Raw genomic sequence first — 14,073 nt, 5'->3', positions numbered from 1 at the left:
TGCTTATATGGGTAAACCTCTGCCTTGGTGATGGCCCTGTGGAAGCCAATTAATAATTAACAAGGATTTGAAGAAATCTTAATGAATGTTAGTTAGTTAGCATGAGTTAGGCTAGCTGTGACCCTAATGACGTGAGATTTGTAGAAGCAAGATAATGTAAGACAGAGTGAACTGTGTGAAAGTTATTATGACCTTGCAATATGCAGTCTTGCTTTTTTCTAGTAGTGAGACAAATAAGATAACAGAAAAGCTTATGTATAAACAAAATGTATTTGTTGCTTTTTACCGTCTGTATTATTGCTAGAAATTGTCTGTAACAAAGGTATAAAGGCTTGATGTAATTGTTTACCAGTTGAGAGACCTGTCCGGGACTGGGGTGACCCTGTGTCCTATGGCACTCTCTCCCTCCATTGTAATTACTGGAGAAATAATAAAGTATTTGATTTTGCTGCACCCAAACAAAAAGCGAGAACGAAGTTTTTCTCCGACAGCCCCGAAACTCATATCTGGGCAGCTGCTGACAGGGCTCCATCTCTTAAATTTTTATACACTCTGAGTCCTATCCTGCTTTTGTTGTGCAGTCAAAACTTAGTGGGAATTTTGAGTGTGCAAAAACTGTAGGATTGGGCTCCAAATATGAAATAAATTTTAAAAAAAAATATCAAAGGTAGTTTTGCATAAATGTTTTGTAAGTGTTCTTCCCTGTATCAGAACTTGGACAATTACACACCTTTTAACTTGTGAACATGATGACTGTGCCCGAGTCTTCTAAAACTAACAAGAGAGTTGCAAAAAGAGTATTTTCTTCAAGCTTGAATGCATGGTAGGCCTTGAATATTACTCCATAAATCGTCATCATGAAAAATCCAAAGGAATGGGGTGTGAGAAACATTATATCATTGTGTGCATGCATGCATTCTTCTTAGCATATGCGCAACGTGCCTCAGGTGGCATGTGATCAGAATTTATCACCGAATTAAGTCCACTGGTTGGATCATTAGCTTCCCCAGCATGGGCCAGGTACTGATGGGGAGTGCGACATGAACACTGATCCATGCCCCTCTGTGCATGCGTTAATTACCTTCAATAAGAATTGAGTGTCAGATAGGTTTAACCCATATTTCTCTTTCTTTGTAAAGAATTAGGCCTTACGTCAACCTAACTCTGTAAGTGTCTACACTTAAATGTTGCTCCCACAGATGTAACTCACACAACACACCAACTTAATAACTCAACCTCTGTGAGAGGCGTAATGCATAGGTTGATGTAGTTAGGTTGACACAGAGTGAGAGTAAACACTGTTGCTACCTTTCAGAAGCCATCCCTCAATGCCCACACTGAGGGTATGGCTACACTGGCGAGTTGCAGCTCTGGAAAGCCTCCACCAGTGCTGTAATTAGTAAGTGACCACACCTGCAGGGCACTTCCAGCGCTGCAACTCCCTGGCTGCAGCGCTGGCCGTACACCTCACTCAGCATGGGGAATAAGGATTCCAGCGCTGGTGCTGCAGCGCTGGTCATCAAGTGTGGCCATACACCAGCACTGTGATTGGCCTCCAGGGTATAAGGATGTATCCCAGAATGCTTTTATAAATTACTCTTTGTTTTGTTATGCAGCCTCTCTTTGTTTTGTTATGAACAAGCTCCGCGCGGAGCTCCATTGCCGCTGCTGCTGCTGCTTATTTAAAAAACAAACAGAGCTCCTGTTTGCTGTGATCATCTGTACCTGGCTGTAAATAATCAAATGAGAGGCAGGCAGGGAGCGAATGAAACAGCGGGGAGTCGTGTTGGCTGCAGGCTGTTTGCAATTAAGAGTTAAGACTAAGGGGTCGGAAACATGTTCTGATTTTTCAAGGCAGGAAGCTAAACACACAGTGTTGGCTCCAAAAATCCCCCCTCTCTCTCTCCCCCCGCTCCCTGTCACACTAGACCCCACTCCACCCCCCTCTTTTGAAAAGCACGTTGCGGCCGCTTGAACGCTGGGATAGCTGCCCATAATGCATCACTCCCAACAGCGCTGCAAATACTGCAAATGTGGCCACACACCAGCGCTGGCCCTGCACAGCTGGATGACCAGCGCTGCAAACTACCAGCGCTGCAAACCGTAAGTGTAGCCATACCCTGACAGTTAAATCAGTGTAAGTGCTCCTGGTGAGGACATGCACCACTGACACAAGGAGCATAGTTTGGGTCATGCAAAAGTGATTTAATTACTGTGGTGGCTGTATGTCAACGTAAATTGGGTTGGCTTCATTTTGTAGTATAGACTTGTCCTTAGATACATAGATTTTTGGAATTCTGGAAACTAGAGATCCTGGAGTAAAATTTATATGATAGTTCTCAACTATGAACAATATAACAGTAAGAGATAATTGATTTTGAGAATACCTATTATTTGTATTATAGTAGTGCCTATGGGTCCCAGTCACAGTTCAGAGTCCTGTTGGCCAAGTTGCTGCACAGACAGAGTAGTACATGATTCCTGCCCCGAAGAGCTTACAATCTAAATAGACAAGACAGACTCAGATGAGGGTGGGGGAAGGGGTAGAACACAAAAACAGAGTGAACAAGGGGCTGGCAGCAAATGGCATGGTAATTCAACAATTTATTTATTTATTTGGGTGGATTCAGTAGGAAGCAGATCAGCTAAATGGAAAGAAAAGGGAAGGGAGGGGCATGAGAGAGACAAGCAGGAGAGAGAGGGTAAATGGGGAGGTCTGGAGTAAATCTGAAATGCAGAGACTTTGAGGGGAAGGAGACAGTTGGAGCAATCAGCACAATCAGCACAGGGCAGGGAATATCAGAACTTTTCAGTTTTGACTGGAATGTCCAGAGGCCCCTGTTTTGGCTGTTTCTGTTTTTTTAGTGGGTGCAGTGTGATTGGCTGCAATTTTACCCTAATGATGCATGGCAGGGGTGTGGGGGGTTAGGGGGTGGGGGCAGAGGGACTGTCTGGGTCCTAGTGACCCCAAAGTCTGTGGGCAGGTGGGTGGGGTCTGTTCTGGGTCTAGGGTGCTGGGAGAAGAGATGGCCCTGACTGGGCCCCATTTTACTTTCTCCCCCAGCAGAGCAGTCCCTGCTTTGTCTGCCTTGGGTTCTTCTGTCATCTAGGTGTGGGCAAGAGCCAAAGGGTCTGAGATGATTTTTTTTAATATAATTCTTTAGCTATAGATTAACTTCCTTTGCTCAGTATTTATTATTGTTTCCCCAGCCTTAAAATCAAATTTGCAAAGCATTGCCATAAATGGATTGAAAGGTAATCTTGTTTCACTGTAGCTTCTGTAATTGCCTTTGTCTGCTTTCCTGAACTGCTATTCTGTAACTTCTCAAAGATATCCTCTTCAGGGAACAGAAACAGGTCTCTCTATACCCACTATGGCAACAGTACATTAAAAGCCAACAGAAAAATACTGCTGTCTCTAAGCTCTGGCAAATCAGGGCACTGGCTCTTTCTCCATTCATGCCAATAGATCCTGTACTTAAGGTCAAATCCCTTCCACTGTGGTGAGCTGAAGTGAAATACAGGGTTCTTCATGGAGGCAAAATCTTCCCCTCCAGGCTGTGGAAGACTAGCAGAGGTACTTTACGGCCACTACAGCAACCTCAGCATTGCAATAGCTTCTGCAAACAGGGCCGGCTCCAGGCCCCAGCACACCAAGCGCGTGCTTGGGGCAGCATGCCGCGGGGGGCGCTCCGCCGGTCGCCTGGAGGGTGGCAGGCGGCTCCGGTGGACCTCCCGCAGGCATGCCTGCGGATGCTCCACCGGAGCCGTGGGACCAGTGGACCCTCCGCAGGCACGTCTGCAGGAGGTTCACTGGAGCCGTGGGACCGGCGACCGGCAGAGCACCCCCCGCGGCATGCCGCCGTGCTTGGGGCGGCGAAATTGCTAGAGCTGCCCCTGTCTGCAAAGCTTCACCCCTTGTGTGGGAGGATGTAGCCAAATGACATATGCATGGATTCATAACCACACACCTATCTTGCCTACTACATACACTCTCTGCTCTCTTGGATAAACTTATGAAACTCAGCTTCACAGTGCACAGACTGCTTGCAGGTCCCTATGAGCAGACTTCCCAAATCTTGCCTCCATGCAGCAGAAGCACACCTGTTTCCTTGGGCAGAATTTTCTTCTCAAAGGGTGTAGGACAGGGATCTCAAACTCAAATCACCACGAGGGCCACATGAGGACTAGTACATTGGCCCAAGGGCCTCATCACTGAAACCTTTTCATACAATGATACAAAAGTATAGTAAAAAATGAAAAGTAATATAGTATTCTATTAAAAGTCAATGTATTAGCTTTTTAAAAACTGTAATGCAAAGAGGGGTTTTAATAAAATATAAACACTCAGTAATGCACCTCACTCAAACAACAAAACACGCATTTACTTTTAGAATTACTTCGGTTAAAGCCCCCTCCCTGCCCCGGCCCTGCCCCCACTCCACCCCTTCCATGAGGCCCCACCCCTGCCCTACATCTTCCCTGCCCCCATTGCAACCCCTTCCCCAAAGTCCCTGCCCCAACTCCGCCTTTCCTGCCCCTATTCCAATCCCTTCCCCAAATCCCTACCCCAGCCCTGCCTCTTCTCTGCCTCCTCCCCTGAGTGCGCCGCGTCCCCACTCCTCCCTCTCCCTCCTGGAAAGTCCTAAGCACAGCAGCTGTTTGGCGGCAGGAAGCGCTGGAAGGTAGGCGAAGGAGTGGGGACGCAGCGCACTGGGGGGAAGGAAGGAAGGAGTGCGGGCGGGCGGGGGGAGTTTGGCTGCCGGTGGAGTCGGCATGAGGTTCATGGCATTGAGGTTCATGGGACATAAGCTCCACAGTCACTTAGGTACCTCTGAACATTTTACCCTATGACCTTAATTTGTGTTTCTAAAGAAGCAAAGCTTTGGGGCTTATTTCTCTCCTTTCAAAAATAGCTGAAAAACCTATCTACATTTCCTGTCATTTTCATAAATGAAAAAAAAATCATTTTCAGAAACGTGAAAGCTTTTGAAAAAATATTCTATTAAAAATGTAAATAACAAATGACAACTTGGTCTATTTTCAACACTGAAAAATAGAAATGTATTGTGGAAATCAGCTTCTTTTTTTTCCAGCCAGCTCTACAATTACACTACCCACCCACCCCCCCCCAAAAAAGGAGGAGGAATCATTCTTCTATGCCCCATGTGTTCTGGCTTCTGTGGCTGCTTCTGAGACACAGGAACATTCACAGTAAAATGTTCAGAGTTCATGAACAAAGGTTTAACCTTGTTAAAACATCCTCCCCCTGCTTCATTCCCAGAAACAACTAAACCATTTTTGTTGAAACTTTTCAAAATATTCCTGTAGCAGGGTGCTGCTGCAAGGGCACCTAATTAGCCCCTGCTCAGCCAGCCCCAATCAGGGGAAATAGATTGCGGCTGGGGAGAAGTCTGGTGCCTGGCCTCTGGAACTGGCTGTACCTGTGGGCCTGCCGGTTGAAGAGCCATAAAGGCTGGCTGGCAGCCAGAGCAAGGGGGGAATGGCCAGAGAAAGGGCAGTCTCCAGGCTGGGGGAGACTCCCTGTAAAAGGGGAGACAGTAAGACCTGTAAGGCTCTGTAAATAGTTTCACTGGTGGTGGGAACTTTGTGTGAATAAAAGCCATGGGTGCTGCATCAAGAAAAGGCTCGTAGTGCTTTATTGGAACAGCAAAGAGCTCAGCGGGGGGGGCTGAGGAAAGAACCCGGTTACATGGGGGGGCTTGTCCAGGATCCTTGCCATAGATGCAGTGTGGTGGCCTGGGCATGGAGAGCACCCTGTAATGGCTCGCTGAACAACAGACTGAAATGCAAAAGACGCTACAGTCTTTCCAGGAGTCCCACCAGGTGGAACGGCAGGCTCTCTTCATTTGGCAGACAGAGCAGCAGAAAGCCCTACAGGACTTCATCAAAGAACAGTCAACTGTACAGCAACAGCTCCTGCAGAGATTGGTGAGTCCTGCTGTGGGGGATGGTACCTGGACTCCAGGCCTCAGCCTTTGTAAAATGGCCCCCGCCGATGACCCTGATGCCTTTTTGGGTACCTTTGAGCGGGTGGCCCTGGGCCCCGGTTGGGACTGGACCACCTGGGCCCTGCGGCTGGGTCCTTATCTCACCGGGGAGGCGCAGGCCGCATATATGGCCCTGACGGAGAACCAAGCCAGGGATTACGATGCGGTGAAGGCGGCAATCTTGGACCGCGTCGGGCTGTTGGCCGAGAAATATCGCCAGAAGCTTCGGTGGACAGGGCGTGTGCGACCCCAGGCCTTTGCGCAAAAGTTAACGGACTGAGCAACCCGGTGGTTGAGGCCTGATGCCCACACGGTGGGCCAGGTAATGGTCCTTGAACAGTTTCTACAGGGCCTCTCTGACAGTGTGCGGGTTTGGGTGCGGCGACATCAGCCGGCCACTCTGGAAGCGGCCGTGCAAAGGACCGAGGAATAGGCAGAGGCTGACTTCCCAGTGAGGGAGCATTGAGTCCTGCAGGACTCAGAGGGGGGCAGGAAACCCCATGAGCCTGGCGGGGTGAAGCAGCCGGACAAGCGATGGGAGGAGCCCAAGGGGACCCCTAGCCGCCCGGGGCAGCTCGTGTGTTAGCGGTGTGGTCAGCTGGGACACAAAAGTCGGGACTGCCCGGTGATGGAGTGTGGGGCAGTGGACTTTTGTGGATGGACTGGGAGTGGGGTGTGGGAAAGGAGGTGTGGGTTGGCCACCATCCCGGTGCGGGTAGGGAAAAGACCCCAGAGAGGTCTGGTGGACACGGTCTCCACACGCCCCTTTGTACAGCGGCGCTTGGTGAAGCCGCACTGGCTTATCCCTGGGGGACGGATGTGGGTGGACTTCATCCACGGGGATAGGAAATGTTGTCCCGTGGCCCAGGTACCTCTCAAGGAGGACGGGGGGTTTACCTGGAAGCAGGTGGGGGTAATTGAAGGGTTAGCTTACCCTGTGGAACTAGGGTAGGACTGGCGCTTTCCCTTGAGGGGAAAGGCGGCTGTGGGGAAGCGACCGGGAAAGAGGGGAAAGAGAACCCTGGAAAGGGAGGGCAAGGCCCTGGGGGAGGTGGATCCGGAGCAAGGGAAGGCCCCACAACCTCCAGGGGAAAATTAGAACAGCCTAGACAACTGAGCTAAAGTAGCAAATAGGGGGGAATGACTGAGAAGCCCAGGGAGCTCCCGGGGCAGGACCACCTGGGGGAGGGAGCCCTCGGGGAGGTAGAAGATGCTCAGCAGGGGGAGGCCCCGCAGCACATATTGCTGGCTCACTTCTCAACATGATCTTTATTTTGACTGATAATATTCTAGACTAAGTCATTAGCTTTGAAGATGAATGAGATTCATTTGGCTGATTGTACTGGCATGGCTGTTATATGCTGGCATGAAGCAAATGAAGCTTTTAGCAGAACACTATTTTCTTGCAGAATCTTTTGAGTGAGAATTGCACAGTATGGATGTGATCATACAAAGTGCTGGGCTCCCTCCAATCCCATTGTCTTTAGCCATATCACATGCTATATCATTTGCTAAAATTTCCAAAGCGAACAATATCTCCAAGCTGGTTGTACTCTATATGCATAGTAAATACTAATCCAGTTCAAGCATCTCAATCTGTGCTTGCATTTTAAATGTACCGGTATTTTATCTAATGAACAATTGTAAGCTGCTGTTCAGATTCAACAATTTCTTTAAAGTAATGGCTCTTTTGTTTCTTCAGAATATTCCTACTAGTATGGAATAAAGTGTGAAAAACAGGCTCATGAAGAGATTACATAGCTCATTCTTGATACACTGAATGGATTTTGTGATGAGAGATGATCCAAGATATTCACAATGAAATATGCTAAAACAAAGCACTGAAAAAGGAGTGCCACAAACTACAACGCTCTCCCAAGTAGAAATAATAATAATAAATTATATTTTTTCACATACACAGCACACTTTAACCATAGATCTCAAAGCTCTCTCTAAAGTTGGCTAATTATCCATGTCTCTATTTTATAGTTAGAGAAACGGAGGCACAGAGCAATCTAATAAATTGCTCATGGTGCAACATGTCACTAGGAGTACTTAAATAGATCAACTGTGATCATCATGTGGCTACATTTTTTTTTCCAAACATTCCTGGTCTCCTTTTGTGAATGAGGCAGTGACCCTCCCTCATGCACCATTATTATTTGTTTGCAGCTCATGGGGCAGCAGATTCCTCTTGTCCAAAAGAAATCTTGGTTGTGCAGGACAGGAAGATGTATTGGGGCATCCCAATACACTGCCTCTTGATGCTGCTTCTGTGACCATCTTGTCCATCTGTTACATGGCTGCAGAGGCAAATGCTGGGTTACTGACTGTCTTCATGCCCATTTCTCGGATTTCTGCCTCTTTTGGTGTTATACTTGCCTAACTTTCCACACCCTTGATCCAATTTCAGCCATGTCATAAGCAGACAATTTTTGTTCAATGGGAATTGTATCCATTTGTGAGGACTGTATTTAATGTCCCAGATTAAGATTACCTCATGTATACACATACATCTCCTCTCCAACTCCCTGTGCATTGCTGTTTGTCTGAAAGCCACTGATTTCTTGACATGCTTGTATCCTGATGTATCTGCATCACAACAGGCAGGATTTAGCCCAGCATAATTCCTGTGAGGGGCAACTCCACTGACTTCTGCTTTTTGTCATTTCAGTTTGCTGTTAGCACTAGGTAGTGTACCTTTTATAAACCTAGTCACCAACGTGGAGGAGTAAGCCAAGAAATAACAGGTAGTAACATAACTTCTCATTCCTAGAAAGGGTCCAGTTGTAGGAAGGATGAGAGGAGGGAAACAGTGCAGTGTTTGTCCTTCTATAGCATATGTGGGCTATGAATAAACAGCACATTTCAGCTTCCATTATGCCTAGTCACTCTGTCTAAAAACAGCCCACACAGTTGTCGTCTTATGATTTTAACCATGTGACTAAATTAGATGTCATTTATCAGTATGAGGGCTCCAGCTGGGCCCCATTGTGCTAAGTAGTATACAAAAAAATAAACAAAAAACCCCAAAACAAAACAGAAAGAAGTGGTTCTTGTCCTGACCAGAAGTGAAATAACTGCTATTGAGGTAAAGTGGAAATCTCCAGTTTAAGGCAGAGGCATCAAATAGATTAGTAATTAATGCAGGAATTTTTTACATAGCTTAATGACTAACCATTGATTGGTTATATGACTAGCCTGTGAATCATCTGAAGTGTGTTTTTATCATGCACCCATAGCTAGGAACTAACTTTTTTGTATCAAATAACAGTATTTTGTAGTCTATCGTCCATCATCTTGTCAGGACACAAGCTGTGATCTATATCACTAAATAGAACTGCAGTGAAAAGTTCCACTTTAATGTTGGCTGTCTAGACTTACCAGATTAGCCCCACCTAAGGGAATGGCACTCTGTCTGTGTCAAGGAAAATATCTAGTACTATTACTCATCTGGATGGACATAATGAATCCTACTGGTTTGCTCCGGCAGTAAAAAATGTTTTGCCATCATTGTTGAAATACAGCTGAATAATAGAATGTGTACATACAATAATTATTTCAATATATTAACTCCTGCTGGAATCTATCATTAACAGAACCACATATTTCATATAGTTGTGAATCCCACTGCTTACTTTTTAAATACCTATATGATTATTGTGTATATCTATTTCTGTTAAAACTAAGAACCTCAAGCTAGGAATTTGTATTCCAAAAAGCAAACTACATTTCACAAAATTATTTATTCAGGGAACAAAGTAGCTAAAATTCAGCTAATAAAAAATACTGCTTAAAATGAGATATGTTTGGAAATAAAAATCCTAATGGTATGAAATGAAATGTCACATTTCTACAGAGAGAATGAAGAAAGGCAAATTGTTTTAAGACACTGTCCTTTTCCAGAGTATGAATTGCCTTATATCAGGGTGTCATTGTAGCAGCAACATTCCTGAGATTTGAACTTTCATGTCCAAGCTTACATTCTAGAGATGATCTGTCTATGTATGCTGTGCTTAACTAGTGCAGCTGAAGCTGACTGTTGGATTTTCACTATGATGGCAAACTGATGAACCTAGCACACTTAGACCATTCAATAGATTTATTTAGGGATTCAAATCTCTGTTTGGGGGAAGAGAGATCCTCAGTCTCCAACAACTTGTGAACCACTGGTGTAGTTAGTTAAATATACATTTATTTTACATAGTTGTTATCACTCAGACAGGAAATCACATTTTGACTAGTGGCTCTTTTCAGGATGTTTTCCATGAATGATATTAGATCAGATCTGCTCAGTTCCACCAATGCAAATCTGCAGTATCTCAACCGACTTGAGAGGAGTTACTTCAGCTAGTGTAAGCAGGATAGAGCATGGAATTTGGCTGTGTGTGTGTAAAACCAAGCAATGTTCATGCCCAGAGCACAGAAGGAGGTGGTGAATCAGGAAAAACAAATAATGGGCATATGTAAAGATAAGGTAGGTGAGAAAGGATTGTCCAGTGTTGCAGGTGGTAGTCAGTGACCTGGGCTCAGTTCCCTGCTTGCAGCAGATTTCTTGTGTGATCTTGGGCAAGTTGTGCAGTCTCTCTCTGCCTCAGTTTTCCCACCAGTTAAATGGGGAAAATTATACTTCCTTACCTCAGAGGGGTGTTGAAAAGATACATTCATTAAAGATTGAGGCCCTTGAATACTATGGTAAGGGAGGCTATATAAGTACCTAAGACAGAGAGGTACACTAGAATCTCAGAGTTATGAACACCAGAGTTATGAACTGACCGGTCAACCACACACCTCATTTGGAACCTAAGTATCCAATCAGGCAGCAGCAGAGACCATAAATAAATAAATAAAGTGAAGTATTATGTTAAACATAAACTACTAAAAAAATAAAGGGAAAGCAGCATTTTTCTTCTGCATAGTAAAGTTTCAAAGCTGTATTAAGTCAATGTTCAGTTGTAAACTTTTGAAAGAACAACCATAATGTTTTGTTCAGAGTTACGAACAACTGTCATTCCCAACGTGTTCGTAACTGTGAGGATCTATGGTAGGTGCATATCATGATGTTTGGGGGGAACACGCTTTAGCTTACCCCATATGTTAATTGCTTTAACTGTTACAACTTCCCCCTACCCCCAATATAAGTTTCACACACTGCGCACCCCCACTGAATGCCGAACTGTTACAAGTTGTGCTACTTTGCTCCTTGAAGCTGACATCTATTTTCTGACCAATCTACACCCATGTGTGACTTACAGCACCATTTACATCACTTCCCTATGTGATTTCCTCTTACTAACATACTCTGAGTCTTGACAACTTGATTTGATTTGTTTTTTTTTCCACACAGACTCATCACAGTCTTTTTTTCCAAAAGCGTTTTTTTAAATAGAATTAAATCTTCCCAAACAGAAAATACCGGAGAATCAGTGTTCTTTCTTTTTTGTTAAAAGAGCCATTCTTTATAGCTTTCTTTTACAGCCCTTTACAGATTTTTTTTTTAAATGATGAAAATGCAGCGTCCTCACACACACATATATACATTTAATATGTACATAAAGGAGTTTCTAGAGACTGGATAGTCAGTTATATTTCAATGACAACAAAAACTACCTTTGAGGTTAAAAAAAAGTATAGAACTCCACAGAAATTAGTAAAACACAACAGTAATCAAGTAGTTCCTTTATATATCAACAATTTAATGCAGGGTGAAGTAACTCATTATGAGATTTTAAGCAAAGGAGCTCAACTTTTTTTCTTTAGGAATAAAAGATTTTATTTTGATACAAATGATTAATCAGATAAATTTCTCACTACACAATTTAAAGAGGAAAGGCCAAACCTGCCCAAAGTAACACGAATGTAAGTCCAAAGTAATTCCACTGAAATACATTTCTTTTTGGAGAGTGTGATGGGAAGCACTTATCTTGCACTGGACAGGGAAGAGTTAACCCCACATTGTGGGCTGAGGAAGCCATGCCCCCTTGTCCCTGCTGGGAATGTGCCAATTGGAGAAGTAGTATAAAGGGAGCAGCTCAGCTCAGTCTGGGCTGACTGCTGAGGAGGGAGGATGCTTGCTGCAGGCCCCAGCCTGGGAGTTGCAGAAGCCCCAGACTTTGGAAGCCAGAGATGCTGAGACTCAGGCAGATACCCAGATGCCTACAGACACCCGAGGGAGCTCAGAGTCCCCTGGCGCTACCTATGCTGAGGAACCTGGAGACCCCAGAGATGCCTGGGTCACTGCTTCAAGGGATATGGTAGGAAGTAGCCTGGAGGGGGATGGGCTAGCCACTGTGCTGAGGGATGTCAGTGTGTTTCAGTAGGATCCCTGCTGACTCAGTGATGAATACTCCCACCACTGACAGGGCCCTGGGCTGGGACCTGGTGGAGCACGGACAGCCCAGGTCCCCCTACCCCAGCTGCCACCCACCCCTAGATGGCAGCTCACTATTCCCCACTGGCCATTAGGCAACACAGCCCTGAGAAAGTGGGCAATAATATGGACTCTGGCCATTAGGCAACACCATCCTGAGGGAGAGGGCAGTTATGTGGATTCTGGCCATTAGGCCAGACTGTCCTGAGGTCAAGGGCAATCAAGAGAACTTAACCACAGGCCTGTTACACCCCTCCCTCCAGCCAACAAAGGGGAGGGGGTACACTTACCCCATGACAGAGAGCCAGCCAGATCAAAGTCCAGAGTTGAGAGCTGAAGAGGAACGGAGACCCAGAGAATGACCTCCCAAGAGCAGCAAGTGGAGAAGAGAACTCAGATGTTGGCGAGGACCAGGGTATGACTGGTTCCCCCCGGGATGCCACCTACAACTGGGGTACCACTGAGCTCCCTGACCCACCAGCCTGGGCTCCCTCTACCACTGTACTGCTGTGACAAGCTGCAAAGCCTTCTAGCCTGCATTTTAACCAGCATTCACACAGGTAGGGACACACCCTGCTGCAGTTACATGCAGGCTCTCTAAGCACCAGCTTCCCAGCCTGGGACCACAAAGCAGTACCATCCTACCCTGGCCAAATCTGGCCAGAATATGGGTTTAATAACCGGTCAGTCTCTCCCTCAGTGTGAAGAGAACAATGCACACTTGTGGTAACCAAGCAGAGATTTCCCCCAAGCACTCCAGTCAAAGCTAACTGGTTTAGATTAAAACATAAACAAGTTTATTAACTACAAAAGATTAAGTGATTATAAGTCTTAGCAAACAGATCAAAGCAGATTACCTAGTAAATAAATAAAAAATGGAAACTAAACTTAATATACTAAATAGATTGGATATGAATTAGCAGATTCTCATCCTGAAAAATGATACAAGCAGGCTGCAGATCCTTAAGGGTCAAGCTGCACTTGCTTTACAGCTTGGAATCCCCAGGTGTGTCAAACACAGACTAGAAATCTCTTTAGCCTGGGTCCAGCACTTCCCCCAGTTCAGTTTTTGTTCCTCAGGTGTTTCCAGGAGTCTTCTTATATAGGGAATGAAGAACCCCAGATAATGTCTCTCTCTGCCTTATATAGCTTTTGCATATGGTGGGAATACTTTGTTCCAAAGCTTGGTTTCCAGACCAGTCTATGGAAAAATACTGACATCCCAAGATGGAGTCCAGCATCATGTGGCCTAGTCACATGTCCTTGTAGAGTCACAGCAGTCATCACTCACAGGCTGTCTGTAGCGTTCTCAGAAAGGCTCTCCAGGTGAGAGATAAGCTTCTCCTAAGGCCTATTGTTTTCCCTAATGGCTCATTGCCCTGAATAGACCCTTCCCAACCACCTCTCTAGACTGAATGCATCTTGTCTAATGGGTGTTACTCAGGGATAACTACATTTGAAGTACAGATACATAGTCAATATTTATAATCTGTATGATACACACATACAAATAGGATAATCATATTCAGAAAATCATAATTTTTCTAACAACATTGCACATGACTCATCTTGCATAAAATGCATCATAATTATGCTATAACCATAGCATAATAATATTACTAAGAAGAAAATGGGGTGCAGTGTCACACAGGGAACCAACAACTTGAGGAGAATTGTACCAGAGGACAGTAA

The sequence above is a fragment of the Mauremys mutica genome, chromosome 3 (assembly GCF_020497125.1).
Source record: "Mauremys mutica isolate MM-2020 ecotype Southern chromosome 3, ASM2049712v1, whole genome shotgun sequence".
Lineage (NCBI taxonomy): Eukaryota > Metazoa > Chordata > Testudines > Geoemydidae > Mauremys > Mauremys mutica.
This window is presented reverse-complemented; position numbering follows the sequence as displayed.